Source organism: Mesoplodon bidens (assembly GCF_964165515.1).
Source record: "Mesoplodon bidens genome assembly, chromosome: 9".
Lineage (NCBI taxonomy): Eukaryota > Metazoa > Chordata > Mammalia > Artiodactyla > Ziphiidae > Mesoplodon > Mesoplodon bidens.
Window position 1 is genome coordinate 73,421,632 of NC_138166.1, and position 27,914 is coordinate 73,449,545.

The window sequence follows — 27,914 nt, forward strand, 5'->3', positions numbered from 1 at the left end:
AACTAGTCATCACAACTATGGTTCTAAAGCTCAAGGCAAACCTTAGCAACCCCAAGGATACTACAAAGAGTGCACTGAAAAGGCATCTCTATATAGTGCCTGCAATAAACCTGCTCCTTGCTATTCTGGAGGCAAACTTTACTCAGTCCAAATTAATCAAATGCCAATTTCAGAGTTACCGCTGAAAAACTAATAAAACAATTATCATCCAAGTGGCACTCTGAATTGTCATGTCAGAATTTACTATTAAATCTTAAATTTTCCTAGTTATATGAGACCTTTTTTTCAAAGAATCCAGGAAGAAGACTGCATTTTGTAGATGTATTGAATTACATAGTCAAAAAACCTTGCAGAAATAACCACTGACGATCTAATGAAATCAGTTACAGGAATGCGGGAAAATAAAAGGTGTAAAATCAAAAATTTTTATGTCTCTTTCTAAACTTACCAATATTATTGGAATTCACTCTACCTAAGACAACATGAATGTAATCTATAGTTACCCTTCTGCTAAGCCAAACAAGAATTTTAAGCTATTTAACAGCTCTTGAATTTCTACCATGTTTTAGTTATGAGGGTAATCATGTTTTCACCTATAGGAGTAATACTTTCTATGGCCCTGATCTCAGTAAAAATAAGTCGGCATCTGGAAAGCACACTAGTCCTTGATGTCAGGTGTCTGGGTCATATCCACCACAAATGAAATCAGAATCTGGTGGCAAGGGGGAGGACTGGACATGGAAATGCTTCTAAAAGTTCCCCAGGTGATTCTACTGTGCAGCCAGCGTTGTGAATCACTGTGGTGGATGAACAGCACTGTGCTAAACACAGTAATGAAAATAAGCACCCAGTAATCTATTCCTTGCCCTTAAGGAATCTGCCCTGGAGGAACAATACAACTTATCTTGTGCCTATCTACTCATTTCCCCCTTCCCTGAAACTTCACCCACAGGCTGCCACAGGAATGGACTTAGGCAGCTGTCTGTACCAAAAATCACTGCCCCTGCAAACCACACTGATTAAATGACTGGATATACAGTTCAAGATAAGACAACCAAATCTCTGAAAGTTTGGAATTAAGATCCCAAAAGTCTAATTCAGTCATCTGGGGGTAGTTGAGCTGAAAGAAAACTGAAATGATAAGGCAGAGAGACAAGGGAAGAGTACAAAAATAGATATTCCTGGGAAAGAGTCAAGAGGGGTACTGTATGATCCTGAGAACTGGAGAGAGAGAGAGAGAGAGAGCTGTCTAGGCTTCTGACAGGTTCCAGTGCATACCCTGCAAGGCCCATTTCTTGGATGCTGTAGGTTTATAATACCTTCTCCTTATTTTAAGCTAGTTGAGTGAGTCTCTGCTCCTTGCAATAAAAAATGCTCCTTTCTCCTCTTCATATTCTGGGTCCCAATTTGATTCCCACATGATCTGTGAACCCTCCACATCCTTCTCTTGTCTCCTGAAAACAGTAAGAGCAATAAGAGTTCAGATAAATGGGAAACTAAAGGGTTGAGGAGTGGTCTGGGAGGCTTTACAGATCAGGTGGGAACTGCACTGGGGCCTAAAAGATGGAGAGGGAAAGAGAGCTCACTCCAGGTGAGGGAAAGAGCAAGCACAGAGTCACAGAAGCAGAAATGTACCAAAGGTGAAGCCTACGCTTAAGGAAGAGCAGCACTGAAAAATTAATTTAGCTTGGTGGGGATGAACCCGATTAAAGGCCAGACATACTAATTCAATGGTCTTCTACTCCTTAGTTTCTCCTGCACGTAAAAAATCCTGATGCCCAGTACTTTTAAATAAATGCTTTCTAAATTCTTAAATACATACCATTCTGTCCCACTACTCTAGGGAAAATGCACTAATAATAACAAACAACCAAAAAGTAATAAACAAGAGAAAAGCATTGATAGAAAGGAACAGACAACACTTGCCAGTTTCTGTTAAAAAACATTTATTTTTTACACATCAATGGACTCTTATAGCCTATTTAATTCTCTGTATACTTTGGCAAAAGTTGGTTATTTTGAGACTATGTTTTACTTCTATTATCAAAGTAATTCTTTTTTTAACAAAATTTTAATCTTAGTTGCATCTTTACATACATGACTAGTGTAATGGTCATAGCCTATAACCATTATTGGTGACAGGAAATAGTGTATTTTAGTATTAACTATAATTAAAAAGCATTTTGGATAATATTGGTTAAATGCTGTGAATTCAACAGTGGTATTTACCATCAACTGGAAATAATTAGAGCAGGGTTCTAAGTATTAAGAGATCCTTTCAATTCAAGCACTTTCTCATCAGTGATGTAGACCTGGAGTCAAGGTGTGAAGCCACAGGCAAGGCTAACAATCAGCCAATATGCATCAGAGTACCAGCCCCAGCCTGAGCTGTACCAATAGCCTGAGAGTGACTCTCACCAGTTCACTTCCAATGACCTTCTCTACATTCAGTATCTTCCTATTTATACTAAATGCGTCCTTAAGTTAAAAATGGCCCAAGCTGGATGGGCTCTTGTAAATTAGTTGATATTTTACTAATGAAACTAAGATAGCTAATTGCTGGGCTTAAGGGCAATGCTGAATTTGCTTTAAAAAATACTTTTTTCTTCCAGCTAATAGCTCCATTGCTGTACTAAAATGACTTTTAAAAATCTTGCATTCTTTTCCCTTAGAATGCAGGCAGGAGCAGCCTGTGCAAAGCCTGCCTGCTCCATACGTCAAGCAGTGTTTGTATATATTTCGGCGTATCCAAGCAAGGGCTTTTTAACTTTCCACCCTACGGACGGAGCTGTACTTTCCTGAACGGCAGCCAGGAAAAAACTTGGAACTTTGGCAGGAAGACTGTGGGAAGCCTGGTGCAACACCAGGCTGAGATCTGGAGCAGAGGCTTTCTACAAAGGCAGAGGAGCGAAACACCTCCCTTTGTTTAGCTCTACATATGAGTACAAATGGAGCCCCCAGATTGCAATCAGGTCCTATTGTATAAACTTGGGGTTTCCATGCCATACAGCATTTTTGGCACCAAGTACCTTATTATTTTTCAGCTGGAAAACCAATTAGCATTCTTTTTATATCTGGGTGTTAGTACTTGGGACTTAGAAAGATTTTTTGGCCACCAGCCCACATGGCTGTAGTCTCTTGGGCAATGCCTGACAAATTAAGATAAAACTGTTACTTCATGTTTTCCTACAAAGAGAAAACAAAAACTGTTTCCTGCTCTTATTAATTGGATGAAGTCAATTTCCACATTTAACAAATAAAAAGGTAGGCATAATCAGGGTGTCCACCCAGGGCTCTTATCTCTCCCCAAGCTGGTTCCTCTGCAGGAATGTGAGAGTATAAGAACTGTCAGGTTCTGACTAAGCATTCCTTCTCTTGGAAAAAATCCCCATGGTCAACAGAGGCCTCTGTCCAGTGGATAGGCTGTGACCACCACGAGGTCACCCTTTGCCCCCTCTGTCATTTTTTCCCCCACAAGTTTGAGCGACGGGATTTACCTGGAGAGAACTATGAGGAGATTCCAGTCCTGTCAAGTGAATTAGTCATAACAGTCAAGAGGGTACTGCCCAGTTTGAAAGAAATAAACAGCCAAAAATTTCCCTATCTTGAAAGCAGAGCAAAGAAAAGTTCACACTCTAGGAATGCAACTTATGATTAGAGAAAGCCATATCTGGGCTGCTGTCTCAGAATATCTGAGCATGTGGGAGAAGAGGAGGAAAAGAGGTTGAAATTGTCGTGAGAGGTGCCCATCCTATAAAGTATTCCCTTATGATAAACAAGCCTTGCCATGGCGACACAACCTAATGCCACAAGTCAGAGGAATATGGCCCTCCAGTGAGCAGACCACATTTGGGAAAACCTCCAGGATGATGCGAAATATTTAGAAGGGAAGTGGTGAAACAAACAGAAGGGAAACACAGCAATCTGACTGCAGTTTGAAGACAAAAATATGTTGGGTGCAAAAATCAGTTTGGGTGTAGTTACAAGAGTGTTTTTGTGTTGTTGGTACTAAATGTACATCTCTTTGCTAGAAATGGCCTGAGGGGTCTGCTGCTTCCCTTAAAGACTTTCTTTGTAAACAGTGGGTGGTGGCATCCTAAAAAAAATGCACTTGAAAGACTTCTTTAAAGAATTTGCACAGAACATTTTCTTTGCAACAAATTCTGTTCTGGAGCTATATTACTTAACAAGGGGGCTGTGTTCTGAGTCATATGGAAATTAATTATCTTTTTGCTAAATTTGTTATCAACAGCATAAAATGATCATCTGTAATAATCTAAGGGAGTAACTAGAAAATGTCCGATTTTGCACAGGTAAAGAAGCATTAGAATTGAGGTTCTAGACACCAGACGTCACACATTGCCCTACATACCAGGTGACCATACATTCCAATTTGTCAAGACAGTCTCAGCTTACTCCAATTATACAGGTTTAGTTACTAATAGTGCCCCTTTCACTCACAAAAGTGGTTTGGATAACAAATAATTTAGTGATCCTACTCCTGCAGAGACCAAGAGTCTTCTCTCTATCCTCCAGGGATACCAGTCTGATGCTTTATCAATCTCAGAACATACAAGCACTTATAAAAAATGGTGGGGGGGAGGGAGAGTTGCTGCCATTTTGCAAAGAGTAATCCTCAACAGTTTGGCTTCACCTAAAAGAAGCATAGAAGGACCATGCACAAAATCAACTTAGGGGAAGTGAGAGAAAATGTCCATCCATAGAAACCCCCTAAGGAAGCCTTCAGGAGTACATGGGGGCTAGATTATATACCAAAGTCTAAACAAGTGTTTCTTTGTCAAATCCTAGAAGGCAGGCAGTCATTTCAAAAGCAGACATGCATACTGCCTCTTTTTCTGACTTGCAATCTAGAATGTATCACTTAGATATTCCAAATCAGAAAGTGTTCAGCCATTTTTATATCGCCACCAGCTACACTGCTGGGCTGCAGCTATTTGGATCAGAATGGAAACGCTTTGATCCCTCTTACATCTAAGTTTAACTGTGGCTTGGGCCCAAAAGGTGGACTAATTTTGGCAACTTCCCCTTTACACTTTTATCTGAAGATAAAAGGAACACTTGGAAGCATAAACAGAAGGTGTATTTCTGTAGGCCCAAGGGCCACCACATCAAACAAACGAAACTATAGAAGCTTATGCTGAATATTAGCTCTGTTTCATCAGCTCTACTCACTCCCTCATTCACTGGCAGCCAGTAGGATCATTTCCTTCCATTGTAAACTTATAAAGATAATATAACATTAAAGAACTTAGAAAAGAAAGAACATTTCCATCACAGTGATTTTCATTTTCACAGAAAAAGTTTAAAAATTGAAAACCATGTTTCTTAAGTTATAAATTTATTATACTGGCCTTAGATTCAGGAGTCCAAGGTCCTTGCCCAGTCTCTGCAAATATCTGGGTGATGGGAGATGCTGGAGCAGTCATTCTCCTAACCTCCTTGTGTCTCAAGGTTCTGGGCTTTAGTCAGGAATTTATAGATTGATAAACTCAGTTAGAATGGAACACAGGCCCCTATGGGAAGCCAGCTTGGAGCTCCAGAGAGGAATCATGGCTTCCCAGTGACTTCTGCACTACACAAATTATTCATTTGAGGACTAGATGAGAGCAATTCAAGAGCTCAGGGGGTTTAATGACCTATTTGATCTTAGAGTCGGAGCTGTAGTCCATCCAAGCATAGGTCAAGGTACACTGCAGTTCTAAAAGTGAGGAGGTGGTCTCTTTATAGGGACACATATCTGAATGCACAGAGGCAGTTTAGCTGGATGCAAATCAGATAGGCTCTGAGCAAAGGTATTGGGCACATAATTGCCAAAGTAGTGCTCTCGCTAAGAACAAAAATCACCATATTGGAAGGAGAGATTTCTGACTTTTCCTTACCAATATCTAAGGAGACAAGTGAGTTTCTTGAAGGGCCCTTAGGACACACAGGACCCAATAAGAGAATATGATATGGCTTAAACATACCAACTTGGCCAACTGCCCCACTATAATGATTTGACAAATGGAGATAAAACAACCAAGCTAGTGATGGACAGAGTTGATGGAAGGTAATATGGCAGGAATTTATGGATTAAAAGGTACAAATACAGATAACTGAAATAATACTGGGAGTCACTTTTTGTGGGTCATCAGGTGGCATCACAGTACTCATTTGTTTGCTGAAAAAATATTTATTAATTTTTATTCTTTTGAATGAAATTACCTTTTTGTTTTCTTACATTGTTGGCTTAAAAGTTGGGAGAGTAGTACCACCCTATTTGAGTTTTCAGTGGTAAAGTTTTCCCAGGTTTCTGGTTAAGGGGAAGTGACTCAAGCATGAGAAATGTGAAAATCCCATCAACATTTCCTGGCCACCTCAGAAATCAGGATTCCATGTAAAACTTGAGAGTTGCATTAGATCATATCTAAAACCCCTTCCAGCAATGCAATTTTGCATAACAAGGACCTAAACTTCCTTAAAGAATTTCCTTTTATGCCCATTTCAACACCCTCCAGAAAAGGAAAATTGGTAGCAAAGCCAGAGGTCAAGAGAAAATGTAAGTACAGAGAGGCCCAAACCACATTAATGACAGACATGTGATTCTCAAACCCTCCTTGAAGCAGCTGTCTATCATGTGAAAAGAGTTTGAGCCACTAGGCCTGATCTTCCTTGAATACTCATCTCTTTGATTTAAAAAACATTTTTTTCAGTTAAACAAGAAACACATGAATATATTCTCACAGTAGAAGAATCAATCCATACAAAAGCATATAAAACAAAAAAATAAATACAATTTGTACATTTATGGGTCATATACATTTACATACGATTCTATTATGCTATGGCAACTTCTTTTTACCTGGGTCTTAAAGAATTTTCTATTTTAATATGTACAGATCTTATTCTTTCTCTATAACAATGGAATGTTCTGTAATTTTATTACTGTCTCCTTTGTTGGTGATATTCTGTTTGTTTCTACTATTTGCTATTATAAAAGAGAATATTCTTGTAAATGTGTTTTACTATGAGTGAGTATTTCTGTGGGACAGATTCCTAGAAGTAGACTGCAAGGTCAAAGATTAGGGTTACTTTAAATTTTGGTAAATATTATCTAGTTTATACATGCTGAGCTTCACATGTATGCCATATGCATTTCTCTTGTAAATGGTCCTTTGTATCCTTTGTCCATCTTCTATTTGGTTCTTTGTTTTAAATATTCATATGTAGGCACCTTTTATATATCGCAAATCTTTTATACCTGTTGCAAGTATTTCTGCTAGTCTGTAGCTTATCATTTAACTTCTTTTTTATTGTTGTCTCATAGAAGATTTTTGTTTTTATGAGGTCAACATTATAATTTCTTATATGACATATGAATTTTGTGTATTACTTAGGAAAGCTTTCCCAATTCCCAGAGTTATGAATTTTTTCTATATTCTCTTCAAATACTTTTATAATTTGTTCTTAACATTTATTCTCATTAGTCTCTCCAAAAGGTATCTTTGCTTATGATATGAACTATGAGTTTAATTTTTTCCCCAAAAGGAGAGCCAATTGTCATAAAGTGATGAATTGAGAAGCTTTGAACACTTTTACTAATTAGAGATGACATCTTTACTATAAACTATATTCTTGGGTTTCCATTCTATTTTTTTCTACCAATGTGTTTGTCTATTCCTATGCCAAAGTGCACTGTTTAAATTGCCTTATATTATGTTCTTCTTATTAGTAGTAGTTCAAATCCCATGATTCTCTTTTTTAAAAATGTAACTTGCTAAGCATTGCTGTTCTTTCTTTCATACGTGCTTGAGAACCAGCTCGTCAACATCTTCACAATGTTGAGTTTTCCCACTGAGAAATATGGAATAACATTTTATTTATGTAGATTTTTAAACACCCTTTTCATAAAAATCTTGCACATTTCCTATTTATTTCTAACTATAAAATGGATTTTGTTGCTGTTATGAATGAGATCCCTTTTATCATTACATTTTCTAATTGAGTATTGCTAATATTAAGAAAGTTATTGATTTTTGTATATTGACTTTTATATCTGATCACCTTACTATACTCTCAAAGTACTCTCTTAAAATTCTAACAGTTTTTCTTATCATCCTCCAATTTTCTTGGTAGAAAACTTTATATATTTCTCAAATTAGTTGTTGGGAGTTAGTAAAACTTGAAACACATGTTTTTTAAGATCAACCAATCAAAGTAATCCTTTGAGAGTGTTATAGACTGAATGTCTGTGCTCACCCTCCACAATTCATATGTTGAAGCTTTAACAACCAATGTGATGGTATTTGAAGATGGGGTGTTAAGAGTGTAATTAGGGTTAAATAAGATCATGAGGGTGGGGCCCTCATAATAGGATTAGTGGTCTTATAAGGATAGGGAGAGAGAGAGAGAGAGAGAGACCTCTTCCCAGTTCATGTACCAAGGAAAGGAATATGAGGACACAGCAAGAAGGTGGCCATCTACAAGCCAGGAAGACTGCTCTCACAGAACCCAATCATGCTGGCACCCTGATCTCAGACTTCCAGCCTTCAGAACTGTGAGAAGATAAACCACTGTTGTTTAAGCCACTGAGTCTATAGTATTTTTTTCATGACAGCCCAAGCTAAGACAGTGAGTTTATGTTATGCTAGGCATACTGGGAGTATTACTGGGACCCCAGTAAGAAAGCATGTAACACTTATTTGTTAAACTTACAGATTTAATACTTTGAAATTATGGTTTGCTTGCTTGTTTGGGATTTTTTGGTACAGATCAAATACTACATTCTTTTCCTAGTAGGCTTATCCTACTCTTCCCCAACATACACAAAAAGATTTTCAAATTTAATAGCTGTTTTCAATTTCTAATGCTTATAAATAGGTCACCATTAAAACTTATAATCAAGAATGTATAATTTGTGCTCACTTCAGCAGCACATATACTAAAATTGGAATGATACAGAGAAGATTAGCATGGCCCCTGTGCAAGGATGACACGCAAATTTGTGAAGTGTTCCATATTTTTATGAATGGATAAAGAAGATGTGGCACATATATACAATGGAATACTACTCAGCCATAAAAAGAAACGAAACTTGAGTTATTTGTAGTGAGGTGGATGGACCTAGAGTCTGTCCTACAGAGTGAAGTAAGTCAGAAAGAGAAAAGCAAATACCGTATGCTTACACATATATATGGAATCTAAAAAAAAAAAAGGTTCTGAAGAACCTAGGGGCAGGACAGGAATAAAGACACAGACGTAGAGAATGGACCTGAGGACATGGGGAGTGTGAAGGGAAAGCTGGGACGAAGTGAGAGAGTGGTATGGACATATATACACTACCAAATGTAAAATAGATAGCTAGTGGGAAGCAGCCACATAGCACAGGGAGATCAGCTCGGCGCTTTGTGACCACCTAGAGGGGTGGGATAGGGAGGGTGGGAGGGAGACACAAGAGGGAGGAGATATGGAGATATATGTATATGTATAGCTTATTCACTTTGTTATAAAGCAGAAACTAACACATCATTGTAGAGCAATTATACTCCAATAAAGATGTTAAAAAAAAGAATGTATAATTTATAAAGGGAAGGACCCCTAAAACTGAATAAATAAGGACAAGAGGAAAATATTTTCAGTTTCACAGCCCATTTCTATTCTTAGCCAGCCTGGGTATGGGTCTTCCAAAGGTTTGCTTCCCTGACATATGGAAACACAGCCGCAGATTTCCTCTGAGTAGCCCAGCCCTTAAGTTTGCAATGCCACATTTCCTGTGGAAGGAATTCTTGAGGCTAAAATCCTTGCTAACTTCCCTTTCCAAAACTGATTGCTTCATATAGGGACATGCTTTCTCTGTAGGTCCAAAAGGACATAGGAAAATTAAAATAACTTTTGCGTGATCGTGTCTCTCCATTTGAATTCTTACAAACTAATGGCTCATTTCCTTCACTTAGTTTGTACATAATGGATCCATATTGGTTTATAGATACAGACAGGAGAGAATTATGGATAATAAGGTGTCACACTCTATCTTTATTTATCTGTTCGTGATAGATAAGTCTGCTCCCTTAACCATCCCTGACTGACTGATTGTGGCTCCTAGAGCACTATTTTGAGGAGAGGTCAGAGGCTGCCTCTGACCATGATCAATGATTAATGTCTGCCATGAGCATGGGAGGAAAAGAGGTGGGATGCCTGCCAAGCATTTCCCATCTTTGAATATAATTGGCTTTTTGTTTCTGAGCTTGGAAGTTTTATTAATTTGTAGCTATCATATGCATAAAAGGAAAAATATTGGTTTTTTAACTTGGATCAACAAAGAGGCCTAAAACAGGTAAGTGCCTTTAAGACTAGGAAGCTTTAATGCTAAACATTGAGTATATCTTAAATAAAGCCTAAGCCAAAATACTACATTTTAAAAATATGCTACTACATAGTAGTGATTTTCCTCATTATCTTTAATAGTAGTAGCATGGTAGTATTACTAATAATTCTAGCTTTAAAAATCCAACTTGGCATTATATTGGGTGGCATATTAAATTATCCATAAAGCATGAAACAGATATTTTCAGATAAAAGTAGAATACTTTATTTTCACAACTCAGACATGCCAGGAGGCTAAGAGTTGAGGAAATAATATGAATGTTGTTGGTTTTTACCAAAGATAAGTATTATGTTTTGTGAAATTGAGTTAATAGTACAACCCAAAAGTTAGACTTTGCAAAATACTTGAGAAACATTAAAAAAAAATAGTGATGTGCAGCTCTAGGCATTGGAGGCTAACAGAGTGGGATTATCAGCAAAGTCTGGTAGTGATTGAATTTGTAAAAAAAAAAAAAAATGGAGTGTTCCGCTGTGGTTTGGGATATTACATCATAAGAACTCAAATCACTATTTTTCCATATCCACATATTTATAATATTTTATGATTTTTACAAGCAAGGAATCATTCCTACTAACAACTCACTACTGTGATTCAACTTTCCTATTACATTAGAAATACTGTATAAACAGAGAGAGCAGGGGAACTTCACTTGGAAAATTAGCTAACAATCATCATACCAATTCATTTCCACAAACTATTACAACACATACACATCTTAAGACATTCCCCCAGAAGTTCACACTGAAATTTGGGCTACAAAACAAATGTTTATATTGATACTGTGTTTTAATCAATTTTCCAGTTTTTTAAACTATGTCAAATAGCCACCTGAAAATATATTTCCATGAAATTTATGGTACTTCCTTCTAGTGATAATATGCCCATCATTCTTTCCCACGGAATACTTATCAACATGACCTTTTTCAACAAACTTGGGTAAAAATTGAGTTTTCAAACTATGTGACCTGTTTACCATCAACCAACAACTTTTTGAGGTACACACCTCTAAGGATCTAACCCACTGACCCTAAAAGAGATTTCTGCTCAGATTAACAAATGGATAAAAAAATTATGATAAAATTTTTTTCCACAATCTAATCAAACAACATTTATAAAAGATTGAAAGTCTTGTCATATCCCATTAGAATTATTATACACTTAGTCATATCTACTTTTTAAAGTATGTCCCTGAAGTGTACCAATATTCAAAAACATAAAAAAATGTGTTGAAGTTCATACACTGATACAAAATCATGAATATACAATTTTGCTATTTATTACTGGAGACAGTGTCTTTAGAGTGACTAGAAAACCAGTGCTTCTTTTACCTCATGTTGCACTTGATCAGTAACAAAACCATATTATAGGACTTAAGGACTTTAGAGTTAAAGGAATTCCTTGTTTCCATTCTGCTACAATTTTTATTTTTAAAATTACCAACCCAAAATAATCTGCTGCAAAAGATATCGTATGTGTAGGCAACCTACAACAGTTCTACATTTATACATGAGACCGTGAAAACCAGACAGATATATATCTGAGCAGCTCTTCATCACTACAGTGGACCATACTAGTTAAGTTTACAGCATTTCCCTTCAAGTCCTAGCCTTAAATCCCAGCTCAACAACTTTCTAGCTATGTGACCAGTACAAGTTACTTAAACATCTCTGTTCTGAGTTCCCTCATGTGTAAAATGAAGGTACTAATAGTACCAACTCAGAAGTTGGTGTGATAATTAAATGAACAAATATATGTAATGCACTTAAAATAGTTTCAAGCGCATAATACGTGTCATTTAAGAACTGGAAAAAAATACGATGGCAGAAGTTTTGGGGGATAGGCAGCTGTGTTTAAGAGCATGAATTAACAATAAAGCAATGGGATCTTTTTTTTTTTTTTTTTCCGGTACGCAGGCCTCTCACTATTGTGGCCTCTCCCATTGCGGAGCACAGGCTCCAGACGCGCAGGCTCAGCGGCCATGGCTCACGGGCCTAGCCGCTCTGCGGCATGTGGGATCCTTCTGGACCGGGGCACGAACCCGTGTCCCCTGCATCGGCAGGCAGACTCAACCACTGAGCCACCAGGGAAGCCCCGGAATCTATTTTTTAAAGCTGGAAAAGATATACCTGGGATGTAGCGTTGACAATTCCCAGTCTTTTGATTTACCTGTTCTTCGTGAGTAATGTTTTGCATGATGTGTCAGACTTTGACACAGATTTCAGTGCCTCTTCATTTGTCACAGGATTGATCTCATGAGAGTTTGCTAAGGGGCCTAGGCTAGATGACAAATGGACTTCTATCAAAGATTTTTTTTACTGCTATAATGGTTTCTCAAGGTATAATATGTATGGGCTTTACAGTTTTTTTATCAGATAAATGGTTTACTTTTATGCATAATGTATTCTCTAATTATCCTCGGGTAATACATTGAGTGACAGAAAGCTAGGCATTCACTTTGCAAAAACTGTAAAGAATTGAGTTGATTATGTATGTCAGCTGTTTTAACTAACATCATTTATGAAAGATTAGGTAGTATTACTTTATGAACAATTGCATAAAGAATGAAGCTATGAGGCAAAATAACTCGCCTTAAAAGCCAAGTATCAACACTATTAGATCCATACATGGTCATAGCCTACAGTATAAGATTTAAAGTTGAAAGAGACCTTAGAATCCATATAATCTAACCTTGTAGATTTTACATTTGCATAATCTGAAATTCCCAGGACTTGCATACATTACCTAAGGGAATCAGTTATGAAGTTACAGAATTCCAACCAGAAACCAGGCCCCTAAACTCTTGGTTCAGTATTTTTTATTTTAATCTATTCCAAACCACCTGCTTGTTACAAGGATCATCATTTTTCCTCTGAATTAACACTGCTTTGTGATTAAGTTGAATGTTTCATTTCATAGATGGTAGGTAAAAAACACTAGGTCACCTTCGATTAAATGCTAAATACCTTTCTTGTCTCATTGCCTCTATGTATTTTTCAAATGATTTATTGTACAGTAATTATCTGTGATTTGTGTCAGCCATGATGCAAAGTGAAAAGGGGCTCCAGCTGCAAAATTAGGGACACCGTTAATAATAATGTTAAAGTTTTCCCCCAAAATAACTTAGCAGATGGAAATGGGAATGGGGATTTTCTAAATTTTTATTTTATTTTAGTTTTGCCTATAACCTTTTCCCTTTGCACCACAGCTTAAAACCACATTGTCATCTTCCTCCCTTGAAAGACATCCAACAGATCATCCTATCTTTGCTGTTGGCACTTCTTGGAGTTGAGCGTTTGAAAATACCAGGTTGAACTTCAGCACTGTCAAGCCTAACCTGAGCTTTAAATACCACACCACTGCAGGCAGATGGTTACATTTATGAGGAAGAAAGTGGCTCCTATATTTACCTTACTAATATGACTTTTATGGATGAGTAAAATACACTCAAGTGTCTCACAGTCATTCCCATCCAAGGAACTGCCTTGTGGGACAGGGATATATGGCATTTGGTTGAGGATGGCTCCTTGAAGATAATCAAACTGCACTGGCATTTTATTATTATAAATCCTGCAAATAGCATTATATTCTGCTTTAATGCAATGACATATCAAAACCCAGGCTGCTTTTCTTTAAGAACTTCTATTGATGCCGAAAAGCTTAACAATGTCTCTCACTGCTGACAGAACAATACTAATGAGAAGAGTTTAAACTTTAGCAAGAGTTACAGTATGTGAAGTTATTTAAGGGATCATATTAATAGTTCCCATTTGTTTTGCGATCCAATAGTACTGGGATTGAGTAACTCTTTCCCATTTCATTACCTCGGGAACTGCCTTTCCTTTCTTTCCTTCTGCCAAATCTCCTCTTCCCTGCAGCCTTACCAAATTCCCCCAGGCAAGTAGTAGTTCCCTTTTCTCTGAACCAAAAGCACATTGAACACCACTTTAACAGCATTTGTCACATTGTGTAACTATTATTTTTTTCATATCTGTCCTCACTGGAGTGCAGTAACTGGGTCTTAGTTATCTTTGTACCTTTAGTGCCCCCTACACAGGGAACCACCAAGATTTGTCTTAAAATGTTGGTCCAGTAACTTTATTGCATTCTTTCAAGTTAATTAAAGAAAAAATTAATACAGGAGTCACAATACTTAGTAAAATTAAATATTAAACAAAGAAGGGGAGAAAAAGTTCATGTCCCTATGACCAAAACATGCAAGCAGCTAGTGGGAAGCAGCTGCATAGCACAGGGAGATCAGCTTGGTGCTTTGTGACCACCTAGAGGGGTGGGATAGGGAGGGTGCGAGGGAGACGCAAGAGGGAGGGGATATGGGGATATATGTATATGTATAGCTGATTCACTTTGTTATAAAGCAGAAACTAACACACCATTGTAAAGCAATTATACTCCAATAAGGATGTTTAAACAAAAACATGTAAGAGATATGGACACACATACACACTGAATTAGGCCCACAAACCCTCATCTGAAACTCTTGGGGATAGCTGTATTCAAAATTCAGAATTTTAAATAAATTTCAGAATATGACAGCATGTAAATGGCACATATTTAATATTCCCACCATGGTCTGATTCAGCACCCCCCCAAAAAAAACACATTAATATTTCTGTAGCATAAGTATGAATATTTACCTTCAAGAAGAGTAAGTAAAGATACAAATAACCTTATTAATTCAGAACAGGTTTTGCCAACAAATGACTTTGCCACAAACTTATGAAAAATGTTTCGGTTTTCAAATGTTTTAGATCTTCGAATTGTGAATAAGTGAGTGTAGGCATGGATAATACAACCTATTTGGTGCTTCATCAAGTCTCCCCCTCTAAATGCACTCCAAATTGGATTTGGAAAAAAATATTATTATTTCTTACAAAAATACAGTAACAGAATAAAATACTCTTTGTATCTATCATTAGAATTTTAGTCTATTTTCAAAATCTTTATTCCTATAAAATAAATCTGCATTTGTTTAACTTGTCAGTAAATTGTATTACTTGGAAGGATAAAACTTCGTGAAAAAACAACTTATTGAAAAGCTTCTGTGTAACGATCTTATTAAATGAAATACCATAATAAGAGGGCTTTCTCACTGTAATAATTTAGAAAACTTCAATTAACTCATAAGGCAGAAGTTCTAGTTAACAGGTATTATATATTATATACTGTGATCTGATGATTGTTTCTCTTTTAATATTTATACTGAAGAGAATTTTTACAATGAATCTATGTTTTAAAATGTAAGTTTTGTTATTGTTTAGTATGTCATGCCCATAGATCAGGAGACAATAACTGTCACTGAAACAATAGTTTGTTATAATCACAGGTCCCAAGAGGAGGGGGCATGCCACACCATGTAGGGCCACATGGGGAAGCACCAGGGTCACTCAGGAAGAAGGAACAAGAAGAAAATGGGGGCAAGAGCCTTTATTGTGGTTTCCACAGGAAGGAACGAGCAAGGCAGGGTAAGCAGTCTCAGGATTGACTAGTTTGAATAATTTCAGTGCGCTCTGGAATGTAGGGACTGTCCCTAGTAGTCTGGTACCTAGCCCTGAAGTGATCAGGGCAGATGGATAGTGGCCCAGAGTGTGACAGCACTTTAAAGGAGGTGGTTGGGGTATGGGCTCTGAATTGGTCAGTTTGCATGTAAAAGGCACACTCCTAGATGAGTTGTTTGCTATCTTTAGGAATTAGTTAGCCCTGGGAGGGACAGTCCTTCCAGGGTCAGCAAGGCCCTAAGAGAGCAAAGCATCAAATACAGAAACTAGAAACTGTGATGATTACAATCTACAAATGCATACAATTATACAAATTTAAACCAATAGTGAAATAAGAATTATTTCTTTACTCTCTTTATTGGCCTTATTTTATTACAGTCTTTTCTTATTTCATTGTAAGAACAAATATATTCAAATTACTACTTTTTAAACTCCTTTTTTCATTTTGTTTAAAAGCGTAATCATGTTCAGAGCGTGATGGGCTTTGGCATGTAGTACGTCCTCAAGGAATGTTAGTCCTCTTCCCTTGCCTTCCCTTTCCCTTTTCTCATTCATTTACTAAATATTTATTAAGAATTCTAGACACCAGGGAAGCATCTTTTAGTCTTCACAAAGGGCACTATCTAATAGGGGATACAGATATTCAATAAATAACCACACACAGAATTAACAACTCGGCACCCTGTGATGTCAGAAGAAGGCACTGCAAGGAGGCATTATGCCCTCATTAGTCTGAATCCAAGACCACATTATGTAAATAACTTTTAAAATTATTTAATACAGTTGAATTATTTATTTTTATGCATTTTGCAAAGTTTGGACTTGATGTCTTCTGAAGTTGTCAAGCAATAGAAATTTCTTTTAAAATCTGTATGTGACATATTAAAAATACATCATATGAAGAAATTTATGAACAAGAATATAAAGTAGATATCTGAATTAGGGGTTTCCATTATTCCCTTAAAATTGTTCTATTCTGTTGTATTTATTGGGTACCTACTCTATGCCCAGAAGTCTTTACTGGAAAATTCCAGGTAAAACAAAGTATAAAGTATGACTAGTTTGATGACTTTGTGCTTTCCTTTGAAAAGGTGATTTGATTTTTTAAGCTTTCATTCAATAAAACATTAATCAGTATTTTGAATAGATTCAACTATTTCTGAATGTGATTATTTCAAAACCTAATACTAAGTGAGATATTGTAAAACTATGAACAAAACAGTGTTATCCTTGGCTATTAGAAAGCAGGGTTAAAAATTTTCTGGCACAAAATAGATGTAGCAGAGACACCGTTTTGATTCTGTGGTCAGAAACATCACAGCTGTCCTCAGCCTTGCTCCTGCTGGTGGAGGAAGGCTTCCTTTGTCCTTGGCTTCAGCCTTTGCATTCTCAGTGTGAGATAGCCCATGACCAAGGATAGGAAGCAAGTATATCAGCACCTCTAGTCCCATTCTCCTCCCTCCCTCCCTCTGCTTTGTCTTTTTTTCTTCTTTAGTATAATGTGCTAGTAGTGTTATCTCTCTCTGTTATCCCTGTTCCAGAATGGTAACAGTAATTATTTTTGTAAATATAATAAAACCCTAGGTCTAGGAAAGAGCTTAAAAGGGTATCTAAGTTATCCTTTTTTTACATATCTGATTAATAAAATTTATAGGCAAGTGTACGTAGTTCAAAAAAGTAACTTATGTGGTAAGGCTCTTACAACAACAATAATAATGTTAATTCTTTATATAAATTATCAGTTCATCAGGAGTGCCTCCATAGACTTGTCATAAGCTTTCCAAATAAAGACTTTCTGTGAAACATTATCCCAGTTTTGGGACTTTTTTTTTTTTTTTTTTTTTTTGCGGTACGCGGGCCTCTCACTGTTGTGGCCTCTCCCATTGCGGAGCACAGGCTCCGTACACGCAGGCTCAGCAGCCATGGCTCACGGGCCCAGCCGCTCCGCGGCACGTGGGATCTTTCCGGACCGGGGCACGAACCCATGTCCCCTGCATCGGCAGGCGGACTCTCAACCACTGCGCCACCAGGGAAGCCCTGGGACTATTTTTTTAACCAGTCTATCTCCAGTCATCTTCTGTAGATAAGCTTTCTGTTTTCTTTCTTAATAATTCAGCTTCTGTATAGATACTCATAGCACTTGCTCTTTGATATCATGTTCACTATTAAATGACTTGCACATCATTGCAACAATAAAATTTAATAATTTTTTGTAATACTAGTGCTTTCTCTGAGATATTTTGGCATATAATATAACTTCCAAATATGAAAACCTTTCCAATAAAGATTATCTCCCTGATTATCTGAGGTTCCTGACTAGACTGAGACGAGAGGATTGACCTCAATGTTCTTAGTTTCATTGTCTAACAATATTTTCTTTCAGTTTCTTACTAAAGGAGTTGGATGTGCTTGTTCCTTTGTGTTACAGCCTAGATGCCTTCTCAGGGATCAGGACAATGATCAGTTTTCAGTTCTGGCTCTTCTTTGGGGCCACCTCTATCCATCTCCTATACAACATGTCACCTTTCAATTGCTCATCACTGACTCTTAGGACCAAATCCAGACTCTTCAGTGCAAATTCCGAGGCCCTATCTGACATGGTCCCTGCTTACCTCCCCAATGATACCTTTCCCCACTTGCTCCCACATTCTGTGCTCCAGATACTCTGAGCTTCTTTCATGTCCCCAACACTCCATGTTTTCCCTTCCCTTTAAACTTTTTATATATGCTGTTAATCTGGCCTGAAAAAAATCAAGGAGTCCTAATTTGTATACCATAGAAATGATTCTATTTCCCCAACAAAAGCTGTAAAAACATAAAGATCAAACATTGTGGCCTTGTCCATCCATCCATTATACAGCTATTAGCCTATCAGTATCATTAGAAGTCTATGGGGGTATAAATCCTTGTATTAGGTAGGGGAGAGATATCACAGAACTAAACAATAATTATCTCTGTCCTCTGGAAGCTAAGACTTTTGAGAAAGAATATAAGGTGTGAGGGATGGGGGAGCAAATCCACAAATACTTATGTAAAACCTTTAAACTACTGGAAAATAAAAATAAGTGAAATTTAGAATATTACAGTATGCAAATATGAAGTACAGAATGAAAAAAGCTGAAAGATCAGTAAAGTAGGGTCAGAGGAGTTGACTTAAGCCAGATTACATAGGTATGAAGGGTCATGAGTGAACAACTGTTTTGGGGAGATGGGAAAGAAGAGTTCAAATAAGGGAAAAAAACACTGGAAGACTCAAAATTATAAATGGGTAATTTAAATACAAGGTTCAATAAATTCCAGTGTGACTAGAGCTGTATAAGATAGTTTTACATTTCAAATGTTGTTTAATTCAATGTATATTAGAAAATTTAAAAACCAGAATGTAAGACTGAACACTATAAAACTCCAAGAGGAAAACATAGGCAGGACACTCTTTAACATAAATCACAGCACTATCCTTTGGATCTGTCTCCTAGAGTAATGGAAATAAAAACAAAAATAAACAAATGGGACCCAATTAAACTTAAAAGCTTTTGCACAGCAAAGGAAACCATAAACAAAATGAAAAGACAACCTACTGAATGGGAGAAAATATTTGCAAGTGATGCAACAGACAAGGGATTAATCTCAAAAATACACAGACAGCTCATACAGCTCAATATCAAAAAAACAAACAAACCAATCAAAAAATGCACAGAAGATCTAAATAGACATTTCTCCAGAGAAGACATATAGATGGCCAAAAGGCACATAAAAAGATGCTCAGCATCACTAATTATTAGAGAAATGCAAACCAAAACTATAATGAGATATCACCTCACACCACTCAGAATGGCCATCATCAAAAAGTCTACAAATAATAAATGCTGGAGAGGGTGTGGAGAGAAGGGAACTCTCCTACACTGGGGGTGGGAACATAAATCAATACAGCCACTATAAAGAACAGTATGAAGATTCCTTAAAAAACTAAAAATAGAGCTACCATATTATCCAGCAATCCCATTCCTGGGCATATATCCGGAGAAAACCATAATTCGAAAAGATACATTCACCCCAATGTTCCTTGCAGCACTCTTTACAATAACCAAGACGTGGAAACAACCTAAATGTCCATCAACAGATGAATGAATAAAGAAGATGTGGTACACACACACACACACACACACACACACACACACACACACACACACATTGGAATATTACTCAGCCATAAAAAAGAATGAAATAATCCCATTTGCAGCAAAATGGGTGGACCTAGAGATTATCACAGTAAGTGAAGTAAGTCAAAGACAAATATCATATGATATCACTTATATGTGGAATCTTAAAAAGTGATACAAATAAACTTATTTACAAAACAGAAACAGGCTCACAGACATAGAAAACAAACTTATGGTTACCGAAGGGGAAAGGTAGGAGGGAGGGATAAATTAGGAATTTGGGAGTAACATATATAGATTACTATATATAAAATAGATAAACAACAAGGACCTAATATGTAGCACAGGGAACTATACTCAAAATTTTGTAATAAACTATATGGGAAAAGAATCTGGAAAAGAACATATATATATATATTTGAATCACTTTGTCATACACCTGAAACTAATACAACATTACAAATCAACTATATTTCAATAAAAAATAATTAGGGCTTCCCTGGTGGCGCAGTGGTTGAGAGTCCGCCTGCTGATGCAGGGGACACGGGTTTGTGCCCTGGTCCAGGAAGATCCCACATGCCGCGGAGCGGCTGTGCCCGTGAGCCATGGCCGCTGAGCCTGTGCGTCCGGAGCCTGTGCTCTGCAACAGGAGAGGCCACAACAGTGAGAGGCCCATGTACCGCTAAATAAATAAATAAATAAATAAATAAATAAATAAATAAATAAATAAATAAATAAATAAATAAATAAATAAATAAAAATTAAAATAAAAAAATTATGAGGACATTAACTCGACAATGGTACCAATATTATCAGACAAAGGTTACAAGAGGTAGTGAGCTTATTTAAATTAGAAATAGGCAACCCCAGCTAGGGAGTTGATTTAAATAAAATCATTAAGTAAATAATAATAAAGGAAGAATACAGATAAAGCAACAATCATGAAGGCCCTACTCAAATGACTGAAGATTGGGGCTCACTGGACTAGAGCAGTAGGCCCTGTCTAAAGACTATGGATGATAAAATGGGAAAGAAGGAAGAAATATATATATATCTATGTTACTTGGTGTTGATTTTCTTAGTTTCTGAGCAGGACAAAATAGAATATATATTTCTATGTGAAATAATTCTTGCAGCAAGATATATATAATCAGTGAGTGAGAGAGAAGCTGAGTAAAGGGGAGAGCCATGAAGTTGCTGGAAGCATGAAGTACATTCTCCTACAAATGAACAGAAAAGGAGAGAATTGGATATGGTGGGTGAATCATATAACACTGAGAAATCAGAGTAGTGGCCAAGGGTTCAGCATGATGGTGCTTTTCCTCAGAGTAGCCAGGAAATTTGGGAGGGTATACACAAGAGAAATCTGTTATTTCCATAAAATACAGCCCTTCAATTAAGCACATCTACAATACTCCTCTGTCAACCGCTGGAGAAAAGTGGTTGAGATCAGGGAGACAGACATATGTTTCAAGGAAGAGGCAAAGAATTTTAAATGTAGTAAGGCATGAAAATAAAGGTAAGAATTCTCACTGGTTAGGGAAAAAAATGTGTGGAATCCTATGCATTCATGGGGAAATTACTGATATGGAGTTTTTTTGGTAATTATCAGTGGGCACATTTTGACTGAATTAATTGTGCAACAAGGGCAATAAAATAGGTTCTTATAGTTATACCTAACACTTCAAAACACTAAAAAAGTAATGTATAAATGCGTTATACTACAGACGACAATAACTTTTCCATTCACACTCAGGTCAGGTTAAGTTAGTTGAGCATTGTCATTCCAGTCCTTTGATAACTTAATAATTAATACTAACATGGGGTGGAATAGAGACAGGAGGATGAAGTCTGGGAAAGCAAGCAGTCTGCAAGTAGAGACAGCCCTTTGCATTAGGCAAACTGAGTTTTTATTTTTTTTTAAGTTTTTTTATTTTTTGCGGTACGCGGGGCTCTCACTGTTGTGGCCTCTCCCTTTGCAGAGCACAGGCTCCGAACGCTCAGGCTCAGTGGCCATGGCTCACGGGCCCAGCCGCTCCGCGGCATGTGGGATCTTCCCAGACCGGGGCATGAACCCTTGTCCCCTGCATCGGCAGGCGGACTCAACCACTGCGCCACCAGGGAAGCCTGAGTTTTTATTTTTAATTTCTATTTTCTAGTACAGCAAAATCTGTAATACAGTTTCCTTCAATGAAATAATAATAAAATTCATAGGATTTTAAAATCTGCTACTAACATTTTAAAAATGTATTTCCAAGCCCCAGCATATTTATAAATAGGTACTTTGAGATAGCTCAGGGAATACAACCATTTCAGATTTATTTTATTGGCTTTCAGACTTTCTCTTCCAAATAAGCCAGCATGCAATTAGTCAATGGCAAGTTTTCACAATAGTTTAACTGGCAACGTTAAGGTATCAGCTTAAAACTCATTACACCAAGAGCTACAGCTCTCTGCTTTTCTAACTTGTTATTCATCACCATACATACCTTCTTTTAAGTCACACTTTCTTTTGCTTTTACTAACTTAATGAGCCCAAGAAAATGAAAAGGAAATGAAGTTTCAAAAATCTCCTCTGAAGGTTCTTTGAGATTCAGAGTTACACTTCATAGAACCAGGACTCTGAGTAATCTAAAATAAGGGCTGGAAACAGAGGCTTGCCAGCTGTTACACATTTACCAGACCAGCTACATTTTTCCCCCCTCTGGGCAGAATAGTTATAAAGGTCCACTCTTAACCTTATTTGGATTAAAATTTATACCATTCACACAGCAGAGTTTCTTTTCAAAATTTTCAATTTCTTTATTCAATATTTCTACTGAAACCAGATATCTCTGATGTCCTATCATATTTTAGGGACTGTGAAATGCTACTACTGTAACACTGGAAAAAGAAATAAAGTTTAACCTATTTGCTTGTGAGAATGATGAGATAAAATTTGTTCAATCTCTGTGACGAAAAACCTATAAATCAGCAGTTACAGCACATTTTCATTTTTAATTCTTTTACAGTTTGTTGTTTCTTTAAAAAATGTAAAATATTGCAGAGGTGTGTTGGGATGCCCAAGACGACTCCATGTTTAGAGACTCTAAAAAGACTCACAGGATTCAGCATACAGTTGTATTCACAGCTAAGACTTAATCATAAGGGGAAGAGACACAGGCATTCTCGGGGAATATGTGTGCAGGCTTCCTTGTGCTCACCTCCTCCTATGAGAGGTCACACAGAGCATGTTCTTCCCTGAAGAGAAAATACGGCAATATGTGTGTGGTGTTTCTACCGAAGGGAGCTCACTAGAGACTCCACATCCAAGGTTTTTACTGGGGGCTGGTCATGTAGGCACCCTCTGCTTGGCATGTACCAAAATTCCAGACCCCCAGAAGGAAAGCAGGATTTCAGCATAACCACACTGTATTGCAGTCTAGGCACGGTGAACCACCTTATCAACTCCTGAAATTCAAATGATCAGACATCAACCAAAGGCCAACTCTGCAAGCAGGGCTTTCTAAGGATAGAAGTCTCATATCGGCTACATTAACCCTGTTCTTCACAAAAGGACACTTTCAACTATTCTAATTTACAAAGAAAACTGTTTAAATTCAGTGAGGAAGGAAAAATATTTCTCAATAGATTATTTAAACAGTTAAAGCATTGGAGAAAAATCTGGATGGTGTGCATTTCACCTTCAATATAAAGTAAAATAGAAAATGTTACCACAAAAGAATATTTTTTTTCTTACCGAAAAGAATTCATGGAGAAAAATTTTAGCTCTTGCAGAAAACTAAGTAAATTCAACAATATTTTCTAAATTTTCTTCTAGGGTGCTATGAGTTGATGCCTTCCTCCAATGCTCACTATAAGACCTGATCATTTATAAATGGAATGTCTCATTATTTGGGGCATTCATTTACTCAAATTTAAAAGCAGAGACTGAGGGACTTACCTGGTGGCACAGTGGTTAAGAATCCACCTGCCAATGTGGGGACACAGGTTCGATCCCTGGTCCGGGAAGATCCCACATACCGTGAAGCAACTAAGCCCGTGTGCCACAACTACTGAGCCTGCACTCTAGAGCCCACGAGCCACAACTACTGAAGCCCGTGTGCCTAGAGACCGTGCTCTGCAACAAGAGAAGCCACCGAAATGAGAAGCCCGCGCACCTCAATGAAGAGAAGCCCTTGCTTGCCGCAACTAGAGAAAGCCCACACACAGCAACGAAGGCCCAAAGCAACCAAAAATAAATAAATAAAATAAATAAATTTATTAAAAAAAGAAAAAAAAAGCAGAGACTGAAAAAAACCTACTCATTCTATTGTGTTTCACATTAAATTATCCCAAGCAATGTCCCAAATCAGCAAAATGCTTCTATGAGACTTGGATTTACATTTTTTAATAGGTCACAAGATATTTAAACAGCTTTCTTTGCTATTCCAAAAGCAGTTTGGGTATCAAGCAAAAGTATTTAGATTTAATAATATGCGCAAAATAATGAGACGTGAACTTGAAAATATAAAAGTGATCTTAAGGCCACAGCCAGTATTATTAAAAAACCAGGGGATTCTTTGTTGTTCTTATATCTTAGGGCCCTATAAATGAAGTAGCAGCCACAATCTGAAATCTCGAGTGTCAGATCAATGTACTAACATTTTTCAAAGCTCTTATGAATATGCGAATTTAGAAATTAACTTAGTTGCATTATCTTCCCTATTTTGATGATTTGGAAATGAGATTTTTTTAACCCAGGGGACAGTGCGTGGACTAAAAGCCTTTTCCTTTATGACCTAAAGACACAGAGGCTTCCCCTTGAAATAAGATGCCACCATATGAAAGAGAAACAAATAAACCCTGAAAGATAAAGTATTTACCAAAAAAGAGACTGTGTTAACCTTAAGTAAGATTATTTTAAACTAGAAGAAAATAAGACAATGTCAATGGGCAATCTTAAAGCCCCTGTTTCACTTCCTTCACTCCCCACCCAATTACTGGGAAGGATTGGGGCTTGAGGGCAACATTACCTCAGTTACAGAAGATTAGAAATTGTGATTCCTTCTGCATATCTGACTTTTATTTCATGTATAGTTGACCCTGTGGCACCATCCTTGAATAAATCAACCCATGCTATTATGGCATTAACCATGTAAGAGGTAACTTGGTTATAAATCAACTCCTGCTCTGTGGAGGCTGTACTCACATGACTTTTTATTTAGGGTCATTCTTCAAGTTTCTAAATATGTTTGGTGTGTTTCTCCCAGTTGGTGGTAGCAGCTTCTTGGGAGAAGAAATGAACACTGAGATCTTCTCCCGAGAATGCTGTTGGAGTCCACGTATTAAGTCAGCCCACCTAAAGTATAACCTCCAAATTTGAGACAATCCATCTAAGCCAGTTTTCTTGATGCTGTAGCACTCAACATATAATTGTGTGTATACAGATAGCTTCCTCAATGCTATGTAGTACAGCTCCAACATATAGGAAAAGCTTAATAAATATTTACAGAAGGAAATTCTTGAAGAAATAACACATATGAATATATGGTATTACATTATGTGTGGTAATATATGTTTGCTTTAAAACAGTCAGACTGACCTATGTTTAAATTCATGCTCTGTTACTTAATAGCTTTATGGCTAGGATAACTTAAAATAATAATAATAGTATAAAACCTTCCTATAGCATTACTGAGTGCCAGGCACTCTTCTAACTACTTTGTATATATTAGCACATTAATTCTCACAACAACCCTAAGAGTATGTATTATCATTTTCCTCATTTACAGTTAAGAAAACCAAGGCACAGAGAGGTTAAGCAAACTGTCCAATGTCACACAGCTGATAAGTGGCAAAGCCAGGTTTAACATCAGACAGTCTGCCTCCAGAGACTGTGCTGTGACCACTTTGCCTTATTGCTTCTCTTAAGACAAGCTGCTTAACTTTTCCTGAGCCTCTGTTGCTCTACTATAAAAATAGGGTGATAATACTTATCCTCATATGGCTTTTGTAAAGAATACTCTTAATAACGGAAGCAAAATGTCTAAAAGTACTGACACAAAATAGGGACTCAATACATGCGATTTCCCTTCCTTCTTCTTTCTGGTGGCTCCCCCACCCAATAACAGCTCAGTGAAACACCGATCAACAATTCCTAGAGGTTCATTTTCTCTAGACTAAAAGGCCCCAAGTGCTTTGAAGAGTCAAAGAGAAGTTTCTTAAATTGCATATATTGCATAAATGTGTTAAAGGATAAGAATTTGAGATACTAGGTCCTCCACTCCTTGGCATCACCATCCTGACCCACTCCCTATCCCCAACCCTCAACACACACTTCCTGGGACCATCGCCTCATGAAAGGAGCAGCACCCACTGGATTGAGGCATGACTAAAACAGCTGCATGCAGAATCAGAGGCCAGTTCCTGGCTTTAGCTCCAAGTAAGTTCTTGCAACTCATAGCAAGGGTCATTGTTGTGAAAGCCAAGGATTCTAATTCAGAAGATCTGAGTATTTTGAAATCAAAAAACTAATCTCTAGAGGAGACTAAGTCTAACATACATTTTATATCATTTAACAAGTAGACTGGGACATCCCTGGTGGTCCAGTGGTAAAGAATCTGCCTTACAATGTAGGGGACCAGGTTCGATCTCTGGTCAGGAAACTAAGATCCTACATGCCGGGGGCAGCTAAGCCCACGCGCCACAACTACTGAGCTCATGCGCCTCACTAGAGAGCCTGCATGCTGCAACCTACAGAGCCCACAAGCCCTGAAGCCTACGTGCCACAACTAGAGAAGAGAAAAAAACCCGCACACCACAGCTAGAGAGAAGCCTGCGCTCCACAACTGAGACCCAACACAGCCAAAAATAAATAAAATAAAATAAATAAATAAATAATAAAATAAATCTTAAAAAAAAAAAGACTGAAAAGAAAAAACTATGATGAGCTACATAACCCTACCCCTGAAAACAACATAAAGGAATTGGAAGGAGTTCTGTGGAGGTTGGAAGACAGCTTAAACATCTCTGAGGTCCTGAGAGTGGCGTGATACCCTACTCTGAGTACAATAAGTTGGGGATGGGGGCTGATTTTGGATAATCCAGCCAGACATGTTTGAGGCTATCTGACGGAAGAGGAAAAGCCCAAAGAGGCAAAGAACTCCTTAGAGATGCCATCAGCCCCAGTATGTGTGGTAGCCATCAGGTAGAAATGACCACGGGGTAGGTCTGGGCAGTGAGGACCTAAGATAGAAAATCACTATCCTTATCCACCTCACCCTGGCCCTCAGCAGCTCAGGTGAGTCTTTGAGTTTTCTGAGCTCCCTAGGAGAAGCTGGAAGGGAATGAGAGTGAACTATTAATACCAGATATGTCTGATATACAGGGGGAAAAAAAGGCAGAGGGAAGCAGGGTAGAAATAGACCCACATAGACCTGATGGTAGAGTCCACAGGACTGCAACATCTCAGTGAATGCAGTGGAAATAGACCCACAAGCAAACCAGATGATTTTCATCATAGCCCTTGATGGCACATGTCAGAGAACTGCTGAGGCCCAAATGCACCCTCCTGAAAGAAAAATCTGGCTGTCACATGTGCACCTGAATCCCCAGAGCAAGTCCCTGACCTCTTCTTTGACCAAGTTAAAGACTCAAAATGAAAGAACTCATCATATGGATTGAATTTATTTGAAGATAACTGAGTTTCTTACCATCAGGTAGAAAGGAGACTTGCACTAGAAATACATTCCATTTAAAGAAAAATTAATTTTTGTAGAAGCGAGCTATGACCTGAGAAATATCATACCCACTACATGTGTCTTCTAGTCTGAAGATGATAGAGGTGGCAAATGTATTATTGTGAAAAATAGCTGC

The 27,914-nt window shown here is 37.5% G+C and overlaps 1 protein-coding gene across 2 annotated transcripts in view; it reads right to left on the bottom strand.

Moving 5' to 3' along the window:
- TFEC (transcription factor EC) overlaps positions 1–27,914 on the bottom strand; it is a 663,356-nt gene that overhangs the window by 387,317 nt on the left and 248,125 nt on the right. The gene's annotated exons all lie outside the window — the stretch shown is intronic.